The following is a 13,112-nucleotide window of genomic DNA, read 5'->3' as shown; positions in this document are numbered from 1 at the left end:
CCTCCCTTTCAATTGTTTTGAATAGCTTGAGAAGAGTTAGTTCTTCTTTAAATGGCTAGTAGAACTTAGCAGTGAAGCCATTCATTCCTGGGCTTTTCTTTGTTGGGAGGGTCTTTATTACTGACTCAATTTCCATCTTGGTTATGGGTCTGTTTAGGTTTTATATGTCTTCATGGCTCAATTTAGTAACATTGTCTGTGTCTTGGAATCTATGCATTTCTTCTAGGTTTCCTGGTTTGTTGGCATACAGCTCTTTGTAGTAATTCCTGATGATTCTTTTCATTTCTGTGGTGTTTGTTGTTACATTTCCTTTTTCAACTCTAATTTTATTAATTTGGATCTTCTCTCTTTTTGGGGGGTTAGTTGAGATAATGATATATCAATTTTGTTTATTTTTTCCAAAAAAGCAACTCTTTGTTTTGCTGATTTTTTAATTTTTTGTTTAGATTTTATTTCTTTTCTGATTTTAATTATTTCTTTTCTCCTACTGGTTTTGCCTTTGGTTTGCTATGTTTTTCTAGGTGCTTGAGATGCATTGATAATGCATTTATTTGGTGCCTTTCCAATTTCTTGATATATGCACCAACTGCTATCGAATTTCTTCTTAACACTGTTTTTCTGTATCCCATAAATTTTGATAAGTTGTCATCTTCATTTTTTTCAAAATTTTTTTTACTTCTCCTTTGATTTCATCTATGACCCACTGTTCTTTCAGGACATGCTGTTCAGTCTCCATGTGTTTTCATATTTTCTGGAGATTCCTGAGTTGCTGACTTCCAGCTTCTATCAGTTGTGGTGTGAGAAGAGGCATTGTGTGATTTCAATTTTTTTGAGTTTGATGAGACTTGCTTTATGGCATAGCATGTGGTCAATCATATAGAAACTTCTATGCACCAGTGAGAAGAATGTGTATTCTGCAACAGTGGAGTGAAAAATTCTGTACATATCTGTTAGGTCCATTTGGTCTATAGTGTCAATTATCTCTGTTGTTTACTTGCTGATTTTCTGTCTGGTTGATCTGCCCATTGCTGAAAGTGGGGTACTGAAGTCCCTCAATTACTATTGTATTGGAGTCTATGTCTCCCTTTAAATCACTTAACATTCCTTTTAAAGTTTTCAAGGTAAGACCCCCATTAGGCTTGGTAGCTCTCCTCTGGGTAACTAGATTAAGGAGAATGGTCAGCTCTCTTGGTATAACTTGTTCTTGTCCTCACAGCTGCAAGATGCCCTCGTGTTAGTTCCTGGTTCGCTCAGCACTCATTCACATTGCTTAATGAACTGCACATTTGATCTGTGGAGTCTTTCCTATGAGCACGGTTCCCTGTCGTATGAGCTGCTTTCAGGTCACAGAAACAATACCAAGAGAATTCAATCAGTAAAATACAGAAACTGAGTAAACATACCTGTATGGTAATTGAGGATCTTGGGGGATGCAGGGAACTGCTTTGCAGTTGTAGAGCACCTAGCCACACTTTGGCTCCTCTTATGCAGTCACTGTTTTTCAGACTCAGCTCTCAGGGTGGGTTTTTTTGTCTGGTTAGGTCTGTGGATTGCTGGCATGCAGAGCCCCCCGCTGTCCCACCCCACCCCAGGTAACCATGCTCACTGCTAGTCAGTGGTAGGAGGGTAGGAGATTTCCATTGCCAAGCAACTGGTGTGGTACAACTTGTGTGGACAACCTCCTTATTTATTTATTTATTTATTTATTTATTTATCTCTTCCTGTCTCTGCTGTCCAAGGGGGCTCACTTGGAAGTTCAAAAGCAGTCACCAAGCTTTCCCTCCCACTGTTATCTGCAGCAGCATGGGCCCATGGATTTCTCTCTCACTTGGTTTGCTGGGGCCATTGTTCTCTTCCCCAGGTCCAAGTTTCTGCTGTTTTTTGATGCGTAGTTGCTCTTTCAGTGCGGACCAGGATTGTCTCTATCGTTTTTACTGGGTTTCCTGCTGCAGATTTAATGAAGCTTTATTTTAGGTATATAGTTTCTCTCCTTTTTAAATATTAATTTTGTAGCATGTGAGTCAGACTGTCCTGTTGCTATTAAGCCATCTTGGAACCAATTGAAGTATTCTGATTTTTTAAAAATTATTACTTCCCCTAATATTAATCATCAGAGGAACAGATGAAAATTAAGTGTCTCTTGTAGATTAGTTGATGAACAATTTAAATATTTGTCTTGTATGTTTACTCAGTTTCTATATTTTGCCGATTTAATTCTCTTGGTATTGTTTCTGTTATCTGAAAGCTAGTTTCGGTGATATGCAGATTGTATTTTTATCAAAGACTATCTCATAGTCAGCATTGCATACTTTCATCTGGCTTCTCTCTCTTTTTTTACTAATAGCAGTTGTTGAAAGTCATTATCTAGATTCATCATTTCAGTAGAATAAAATCTCTAAAATGTAAAAAGTGAGAATCAATAGGTTAATTTATATAAACAAAATCAAAGAGGAAATGTGGGAAAAATCATCAGCAAGTGGTTTTGACCATAACTTCAAAATGCAACTGGACTAGATCCTGTTTTCAGATTGTCCTTCATTGTGACATTAATTAACCTCTGTTTTCCGAGCCTTAATCATTCTCTCAGTTTCAGTTTTTATGAATTCCAACCTGTTTTTGTTGTAATTGTTGTTTTTAAATTATTTATTCATTTATTTGAGAGGTCTGTGTTAGAGACAATGAGAGGGAGAGACCAGAAACAGAGGTCTTCCATCTGCTGGTTTGTTTCCCAAATGGCCGCAATGGCTGGAACTGGGCTGATCTGAAGCCAGGAGCTTCTTCCAGGTCTCCCAGGTGAGTGCAGCGGCCTAAGTGCTTGAGCCATCTTCTACTGCTTTCCCAGGCTGTGCTGTGCCAAAGTGCTGGTCCCGCCAATCAGTTTTTAACATAGTAGATGGGTGAACCTTCAAAATCAGCCGTTAGACAAAGTCACACTTTTTTTTTTTCTTTTGGACAGAGTAGATAGTGAGAGAGAGAGAGAGAGAGAGAGAGAAGTCTTCCTTTTTGCCGTTGGTTCACCCTCCAATGGCCACCACGGCTGGTGCGCTGCAGCCGGCGCACCGTACTGATCCGATGGCAGGAGCCAGGTGCTTCTCCTGGTCTCTCATGGGGTGCAGGGCCCAAGCACTTGGACCATCCTCCACTGCCTTCCCAGGCCACAGCAGAGAGCTTGCCTGGAAGAGGGGCAACTGGGACAGGATCCGGCACCCCAACTGGTACTAGAACCCGGTGGGCCGGCGCCGCTAGTTGGAGGATTAGCCTATTGAGCTGCGGCGCCGGCCCCAAGTCACAATTTTTAACCCTCTTATGGCCCCCCATTAAAATAAAAAACAATCTTGAGTGGTGGGCAGTGGGCTTGGATTATGTTGCTACTTAGGACTCCAGCACCCATACTGGAGTACCTGGTTTGAGTCTGTTAACACTGCTTCCATTCCAGCTTACTGCTAATGCACACTTTGGGAAGCAGCTGATGATGGCTCAAGTGGTTGCATCCCTGGCACACATGTGGGAGACTCTGAGATTTCTGGGCTCTGGATTCAGTCATGGTTGTTCCAGGCACTTGGAGGTGAACATGAATATGAAAAATACCTCTCCATCTGTCTCTCTCCATTTCCAATAAAAATGAAAATAAATAAATATTTTTAACAAAAGACAAACTTCTTTTCATGGTCCAAAGGCTTTTTCATTGTATGACTGCTGGCTTTGTCTTTACTTTATATTTAACTACTCTCCTCCTGCCCATTGTTTTGTAGCCATAGAGGCCTCTTTACTCTTCCTTGATCATCTCAGTCACTTTTTAATTCAAGGAAATACATTTGTTTTGCTTTCAGCCAAGGACATGCTTTATTCTCCATTTTGTTCAGATTTTTAGCTTATCTTTCACCTCCTCAGAATGAACTTTTCTGTTTTCCTCACTTAAAATTGTACCATTCGTGACTGACTGTTTCTATGCTTTGCATTTTTGTCGGTTTTTAAAAATAACTGAAATCACATCTTTGTTGAGTTTCTCACTTATATATGAATTAAAAAAGGGAGGATTATGTCCATGTTGTTCATCCTCCTGGTATAAGTCTAGAGCAGTGTGTATTACATAGTTAGTACTCAATAATGCAAATGAATGAATGAATGAGAATAAGAAACTACAATGAATAACTTCCAGGCTTTACAAGACCTTATCTATGTGGCATAAAATGATGAATTTGAGCTTCTGTTTTGCTGGACTTCTCATTTCTGCAAGAATTCTGGGCTTGCTCATTTTACAGGGCCTGTTTAATGTTCTGTTGCCTAATTATTTTGGAGAATTACTATTTCCCAAAACAAATGTATTCCCTTTCTGTTCTGCAGAATATCTGTCCCTCTTTACTGACTAGAATTTCTATATTTGATTCTGTTTCAAGTAAAAAAAGAATTTAATAAGCATTTTGTTTTGTGAAGATAGGAATTATTGCATGGAAAGTAAGGAAAATAAGGCCACTCCTCTTAAGCTGTTGTATTGGGATTTGTTTTTATGTGAATTTTGGTGTGATAAGTAACTAATGAAACACTTATCATTTTTCTTGATAATTATATTTTCATAGAATTTTTCTCTCTGCATCACTAGGTCTTTGGAAACAGTTTGGTATTGTAGGGTTTGGGGTCCATATAGACCTACCATCTACACAGGTGAAATAAGAAGTATGCACATATGCCATATACTTGCCTATCAGGTCATAATCTTTGTAAGAAACATTAATAAATAAAACATTCAGCCAGCCCAGCATAAAAGGGTGGCTAGTCTATTGCTGCTGGTGTGTAGATGGGGTAGTGTTACTGGCATAGTGATCTATAATGTCAGTTTCTTGTATTATCCCTTTACCCTCAAGGTTGTAAATTGCTATAGTGATAGCTATTTGTTTACATAAATTAAGATTTGAATTCATTTCCTTAAGTGCTAAGAAAATTTTGTAACAGACTTAGAAAACCATTATGTCATAGAGTACAAAATCCAACAGTGTGAATGGATCAGAGAAAAAAAAAACTGCTATAGTTAAAACTTAATTAGTTCCCTGAATATGTAATCAGTTTATCCAAGGTCATGCTTTTGTTGTTCTGCTAATTTGAATTCCCAGACCTACCTTTTGAAAATCATTCACTCTTCCATAACTTATTTGTGTCTTCTACTGTTCCTCCTTTCCCATCTGGGACTAACATGTGCTTTCTCTATTCTCCATGCTATCAGAACCTTCTCAAGTATTGATGAAATGTTCTCCTATATTTATTATTACATGAATAGTTCCAATGAAACTTCATGGCCATGAATTCTCACTTTCTTGATTCTGTTGCCTTGTCCTTGTTTTGCAACTACAGTCACATTTTAGAGCCATCACAGGTTCTCCTGTGGATAACTGAAGCAATGTAGTTACTTCTTGGCATGGCTTTAGTTATGTCCTATATGCATTCACTGTCCACATAAGAGTGGAATGATATTGTTAAATACAAATTAACCCCTGTCATTCTGTAGCTTAACAATTTGCAAAGGCTGTCTGTTCCCCTTAAGATAAAGCCAAAAATTCTCAATACACTATGCCAGGTCTTTCAGAGTTCATCCCTACTTTCCTGTACAGCCCATCAGTGCCCTGTCTCCCTACCACTAATTTTATCCCCTATTTCCCACTAATACCTAAACTTTCCCTCACCTATAGAAGTTGTAGAGATAATTATATGAATTATGCTAGTACCTGAACTTTACTGTATAGTATATGAACTTAAGTACCAAGATATATGTGATGAAATCAGATTGGCCTCTCTCATTTTTATCAGTATAGAAAGAAATGAATACCATCTATTTTCCCCATACCAGGTTGTTTTTAATTGCCTCCTTTCTCTCTCTCTCCCTCTCTCTCCCTCCTTCTCTTTCTCTCTCTCCTGGTGTGTATGTGTGTGTGTGTGTGTTTGTGTGTGTGTGTGTGTGTGTGTGAGCACAGACCTTAGAGAAGAGAGTAAGTTGTGTATAAGTAAGATGGCAATGAATGGGTGTCATGGTGCCCTTGGAGAAAAGGCAAAGATAAGTAGCTAAATGACTATCTCAGAGATGATGACCCATGCCTTAGTAAGTTTCTATATTTCTGTAAGCCTATAAACTGGTGATCCAGAATTTATTTATCAACCTTGACACATTAAAGACTTTCATGAATGGGATGGATTACAGAAGAAAATGCTTATGATGGTATAAATGTAAATAAAGCTGAAATGCATTATATTTAATACAAAACTAATCTTTAACATTCCCTTAATGTTTATGCGCTGCTTATTGAATACCTATTTTGTACCAGGCATTATGGTGGCTTCTGTGGTAGTTTCAAAACTGAGTTGTGCATAGTCCATATTTCCTGCCTTCTGAAGCCTTATCATATAGCAATTAAAGTAATTTACTAGAAAATTACTTAATAATCATTGGGATAAATGTCTCTATTTGATGAATGTATATAAAGGAAAACCTAATTTAATTGAATTTATATTGTCTGTACTATTGAAGAACAGTAATTTTTCTATATACTACTTGTCGAATTTTTATTTAGTAGAGGGTTAAGCTTGTTATTATAAACTAATTTGAAAGTAATTCCATTGCAAAACTTAAAAGAACAATAAGAAAAGAAGGAAGAGGGAGGATAAGTGTGAGGGAGGGAGAGGGGTAGGGTGGAAGATATCGTTATGTTCTTAAAACTGCATATATAAAATACTTGAAGTTTGTTCCCTTTGTATAAATTTTAGAGTTAAAAAACTTGTCCTAAATAGCTGTAAATAGTTTACTTCTTTTGTAATGTGAGTGGCTTGTGTAATGAACGGATCATAGCACAATGAAACTGAATGTAGGCTGTTCTGAATTCCAAATCACTACCTTTAGAGGAATTAAAAGAGAAGAGGTGGTTTGTAAACATCCACAGAACAGTTAGCAAAAATGAAATCTTTAGTGGAAAGAAGGAAGATCTTGAAAGTGAAATGAGAGCTGTCTGCAAATATTTGAGGAGCTGTCACAGGGAAGAAAGACTGCATTTATTTTGCAATTTTCTGCAGAGCAGAACAAGGCTCAGGGATGGGAACCATATGAAGGGAAATTTTTGTTATACAAAAAATTCTTTACAGTTGGAAACATGTGAGTATGAACAGGCTGCCCTGGAGGAGCCATTGACAGTTTTATAGCAATGGAATGACAGAATCTAAGCAGAATTACAGAGGTTAATGATAGAGCAGTATTAGTTGAAATTTACATTTTTGAGAGGATGGATTGTCTGTCCACTCAGAAATTCACTGGCTGTCAAAAGCAGTGTTTTTTTTTTTTTTGTCCTGAGCTAAGAGATTACTGGATATCTGGCAGGGGGCTTATGTGATTGTAAGATAGATTTATTGTCTTAAATTTTAAGAATTCACTGAAATAGAAGAGAGAATTCTCATAAATTTGATAAATAGAAAAAAAGTAACAATGATTTATTGCTATTTATTTATTTTTTGACAGGCAGAATTAGTGAGAGAGAGGGAGAGAGATAGAGAGAAAGGTCTTCCTTCCGTTGGTTCACCCCCCAAATGGCTGCTATGGCTGGTGCACTGCGGCTGGCGCACTGCGCCGATCCAAAGCCAGGAGCCAGGTGCTTCCCCCTGGTTTCCCATGCAGGTGCAGGGCCTAAGTACTTGGGCCATCCTCCACTGCCCTCCTGGGCCACAGCAGAGAGCTGGACTGGAAGAGGAGCAGCTGGGACAGAATTTGGCACCCCAACCAGGACTAGAACCCAGTGCAAAGCCACAGGTGAAGGATTAGCCAAGTGAGCAGCGGAGCCGGCCAGCAACATTGATTTATAAAATGTCAAAGGAAAACCAACTCAGATGTAGCTGAAGATTGAAATATTTCCTCTTTCTTCTGTTGTTTTGTTTTGTTTTTGTTTGTTTCTCTCTGCAGAGTATGTAGAGTATGAAATCCCATGTTTCAGAAAAAAATGAACACATTGTGGCTCTGGTCTGCAAGGATCTTATTTTCTAAGGGAGAAAAGTGTTATTAAATAGTCGTAGTATAGCAAACAACAGTGTTATTATAGATTAGAGTAGCTAAAGAGAATTTTACCAGTGTGAAAAACATTTTATTTCCATTGTTACCTATAGTAACCAACAGTTAAACTAATACTTCTTTTGGAGACAGGCCAGTCTGTCTTAGTGATATTAACTAGTATAAAAGAAAGAAAAAGCAGTTATTTCTGATTATTAAATAGATTGATCATGTTAATTAAATGTTGCATTGTCATTAGTCACTCCATTTAAAACACTCAGGAATAGGCTCACAAACTCTAACCAGTGTCATCTCTGGGAGACAAGTTTTCATGTTTGTCCGCAGGCACTTAGATAATAGTTTTATAATCATCTCACATTTTTCTTTCATCTCTGCTCATTTACATAACCCAAAAAACCAGTTCTTAAATTTTCTCGTCCCATGTTCTTCATAATTTTTATCTTTATATATTCTTGCTAAGGATTAAATTTAGTTATACGACTGCTTTGACACTTCGTGCTGATAATTAGAATTTTATTTCTCCTCCCTTCCTCTCAGATTCTAAGACTAAATGTTATAATCCAATATCTTCTACTCTCCTTGTGACATTCCAAAATAGAGCACAAGGAATGAGCACTTCTCAATGTATGTGATTGATTTGGGACACTGAAGTAGCAGGAATGTTTAGTAGACATTAAATCTGCTATTTCATATGTTAATTTTAATATGATCTCTGATAACAACTTTTTTTAAAAAAGATTTATTTATTTATTTGAAAGGCAGAGTTACAGAGAGGCCGTGAGGTAGAAAGAACAAGAGAGGTCTTCTATCCACTGGTTCACTCCTCAAATGGTAGCAATTGCTTGAATTGGGCCAATCCAAATCCAGGAGCCAGGAAGTTTTTCCAGGTCTCCTACGCAGCAGGTGCAGAGGCCCAAGCACTTGGGCCATCTTCCACTGCTTTCCCAGGCCATAAACAGAGAGGTGGATTGAAAGTGGAGCAGCTGGGACTTTAACTGGCCCTCACATGGAATGCCAGCACTGCAGGTAGCGGCTTTACCTGCTATACCACATGCCAGCCCCTGTCAACAAGTATTTTCAAGATACATGAATATTGTATTCATTAAAGACAGTAAATGATAATTTAAAATTAGAAAATGTTTATAGAGAAATGAGAGTTTGTATGAAATTTTGATAGCATTTAGAGAAACACAAATCTGGCTTTGATTATCAGCTCAAGTCTTTATATGAATTTAAATAATTTAATTAATCCATCAGAACTCATGTATTCAGCCACCTGTTGGGTGAGAATAATGACTCATTTTATTTGATCGGAAGTATATTACATAAATAATCCAGCTTGGTGTGTGACATGAAAATATTCCCACAATGGATATAATCAGTTATAGTGATATTTAGCTTAAAAATAGGAGGGCTAAATAAAGAATTTGTTTGAGAAATAAATAATAACCAAAATCATTAAAATTAGTCCAAAAGAATATCTCCATGTATACATATTTTAAAAGATATTACACTCAAAGAATCTCTTAGCCCCTAACCTTTTATAACTTTAGTTTGGTGAAATACTAGGTTATTGATGAAATACCATAAGGTTTGCTTTAGAAATTTGAATGTGAGATGCGTATTTTGAGTAACAGGAATGCCCCTGGTGTACTCAAATCTGCATGACTCTTGAAGTTGTCCACATTAATGTAAAACACTACACAAGCCACTATGGGAGAAATGAGCGAGCCTCTATGGTTCCTGACATCAAGGGACTGAGTCAGATATTAGAAATGACATTAGTAATAATACTCATATGAAAATAAAAATAATCATTATTAGGTAAGCAGATTAAATGCTATAAAATCTTTTGAAAATGACTTGTGAGTGCAGAAAAGAGAAGGATTGTGTGAGTGTATTTATGTTGTGGATCTATTGTTGGATATGTTAAATTATGGAAAACATTGATGCAGAACCAGATTTTTTGTATTTTCCTCTACTCTGACTTAAATGACTGCTCCAGGTTGCTCTCATTAGTCACTAAAATTATTAATTGAGCAAGAACAATCTATGAGTGTTTCTGGACATGAATGTTCTAGGTGTTTGCCATTGTTCAGAAGCCAGAGATTCTTTTCTAAAGAGACTCAGTAGAGTCAAACATTTAAGAGTGTGCTATAGAATGGTAATTCCATGGCAGCTATGAGCTATATATACACGCAGTGCTGAGTCCTGGCTTGGCACCATGTATCCCATGGTGACCATGAAAACAGGAAGAGGAAATGAAGACAGCTACATCTGCTTCAGTCACATATATTTGCAAATTGTCATCCTATCATCCTAAATCTTTATTTTACAAAGTATGTTGTAACTTAGCTCCAAAGCACTGAGGTCATAACAATAACTATGTATGCCCCTTCACACTTTTTTTTAAACTTTTATTTAATGAATATAAATTTCCAAAGTACAGCTTATGGATTACAATGGCTTCCCCCCGATACCGTCCCTCCCACCCGCAACCCTCCCCTTTCCCACTCCCTCTCCCCTTCCATTCACATCAAGATTCATTTTCGATTCTCTTAATATACAGCAGATCAGTTTAGTATACATTAAGTAAAGATTTCAATATTTTGCTCCCACACAGAAACATAAAGTGAAAAATAATAGATGATTTTTTTTTTAAATGCTGATGAAATCAGATCAGACCTATTGTCATGTTTAATCCCAGTGAGAGTCAAGTTGGGAATTGATAATTAATTTCTTTCTTTCTTTCTTTCTTTCTTTCTTTCTTTCTTTCTTTCTTTCTTTCTTTCTTTCTTTCTTTTACAGAAGATCAGTTTAGTATACATTAAGTAAAGATTTCAACAGTTTGCACCCCCATAGAAACACAAAGTGAAATATACTGTTTGAGTACTCGTTATAGCATTAAATCTCAATGTACAGCACACTAAGGACAAAGATCCTACATGAGGAGTAAGTGCACAGTGACTCCTGTTGTTGACTTAACAAATTGACACTCTTGTTTATGGCCTCAGTAATCACCCTAGGCTCTTGTCATGAGCTGCCAAGGCTATGGAAGCCCCCTGAGTTCACCGACTCTGATCATATTTAGACAAGGCCATGGTCAAAGTGGAAGTTCTCTCCTCCCTTCAGAGAAAGGTACTTCCTTCTTTGATGACCCATTCTTTCCACTGGGATCTCACTCATGGAGATATTTCATTTAGGTTTTTTTTTTTTTTTTTTTTCCCCAGAGTGTCTTGGCTTTCCATGCCTGAAATACTCTCATGGGCATTTCAGCCGGATCCACGTGCCTTAAGGGCTGATTGTGAGGCCAGAGTGCTGTTTAGGACATCTGCCATTCAATGGGTCTGCTGTGTATCTCACTTCCCATGTTGGATCATTCTCTCCCTTTTTGATTCTATAACTTTTTGATTCTATAACTATGTATGCCCCTTCACACTTTTCATCTTTGGATTTTATTAATATTTTTATTAAAAACAAAACACACACATTTGTTAGTAGAAAAAAATTACACATAAGGCTTCCTGTCCTAGTTTATAAAAATGTGTCCATTGAGGTTATATCTTTGTATTTATTGGAAGTGTCATGAAAATTGAATTAAAGAAATTGAACAAATATTAAATAAAAGTAGAGATGACAAGAATAACTGGAATATATTTTGCAAAAAAGACTTTGAGATTTCTCTTAAACACACAGTAATAGATTTAACCACTGGAAATCACAGAAAATTACAGCCTTGTAAATGGAATTGTCTATGATCATTATGATCTAGTCAATATATTTGGTTTGATTTTGGGAAATTTGTATATGATGTAGAAGAGTGAATTATTTTATCCTGAAAATACCTACTCCACTCTTATGCATACTTGTCTGGAAGTAGTAGCCATGGATAGCGACGCAGAAAACTATTTAGTTACTTATTGTTATGTGTATCTGTGCGTGTGCCTGTATATGTGTCTCTGTGTGTTTATGTTTGGGAATGACTGTGAGCTACTTTATGTCCTCTTTACTATTGAGTGTACCTAGAAACTTTTTTAGGAACTAGACTTTCCCTATGGCCATTATATCAACTGGCATATGGAAAATTGCCAAGATGCTAGACATGTTAGGAATTTTAGAAGATGAAATGAGAGTTCTATATAGCTAGTGCCCTCTATTAACTCTCAGACTTTGCATTCAAAAAATTGTTGATTATGACTGCAGATGCTACTTTTAGAGTTTCAATGTTATACTCTGACCCATATTATCTCCAGTGTCTTCTGTTTAATCCATTGCTACTTCTTTGAGTATACAGAGACTATGATCCATTAAGTAACTTATAAGGTCAATGAAAGTCTATCTGAAGGGCAACTATGGCATCAGTTTCTGATGAAAAGAACCAAACAGCTAGTAGGAGATTGTTTTTTTTTTTAATTTTTATTTGACTTTGCATTTCTTTGCACTTCATCTTTCCAACAGTAAAGAAAAAAAAAAAAGACACTTATTCATTGGTCTATTGTTCTTTTCAAAGATTAAGGAGGACATTCCAAAGGATCTTTTGTTTTTTTGTGTGTGATACATTGCAAGAAAACTTATTAAAGATTGGTGATACTTTGAAAACCAAGAAAGGGGCCAGCACTGTGGCATAGTGGGTAAAGCTTCTGCCTGAAGTGCTGGCACCCCAAGTGGGTTCCAGCTAGAGTCTAGGCTGCTCCACTTCTGATCCAGCTCTCTGCTGTGAGCTGGGAAAGCAGTAGAAGATGGCCCAAGTAATTGGGCCCCTGCACCTGCTTGGGAGACCCAGAAGAGTTTCCTGGCTCCTGGCTTCTGGCTCCTGGCTTTGGATTGGCATGGGTCTGGCTGTTGCGGCTATCAGGGGAGCAAACCAGTGGATGGAAGACTCTCTTTCTCTGCCTCTGCCTCTCTCTCTCTGTAACTGTGCCTTTCAAATAAATAAATAAATAAATCTTTAAAAATAAATAAATAAATAAAAAGAAATTGCACGGTAAAAAAAAAAGAAAACCAACAGAAATAAAACCAGTCATTTGTTCTCTTTTCCCATATATTTAAAATGGGCATTAAATATCTGCGTGATGTA

At 37.1% G+C, this 13,112-nt stretch overlaps 1 protein-coding gene across 3 annotated transcripts in view; it reads left to right on the top strand.

Annotated features, from left to right (window-relative positions):
* ANO3 (anoctamin 3) overlaps nucleotides 1–13,112 on the top strand; it is a 419,821-nt gene that overhangs the window by 188,176 nt on the left and 218,533 nt on the right. The window lies entirely within an intron of this gene.

This window comes from Oryctolagus cuniculus, chromosome 1 (genome assembly GCF_051225735.1).
Source record: "Oryctolagus cuniculus isolate XC-2025 breed Fujian yellow rabbit chromosome 1, ASM5122573v1, whole genome shotgun sequence".
NCBI lineage: Eukaryota > Metazoa > Chordata > Mammalia > Lagomorpha > Leporidae > Oryctolagus > Oryctolagus cuniculus.
Note: the sequence above shows the minus strand (reverse complement) of the source record. Positions and strands in the feature narration are given on the sequence as shown.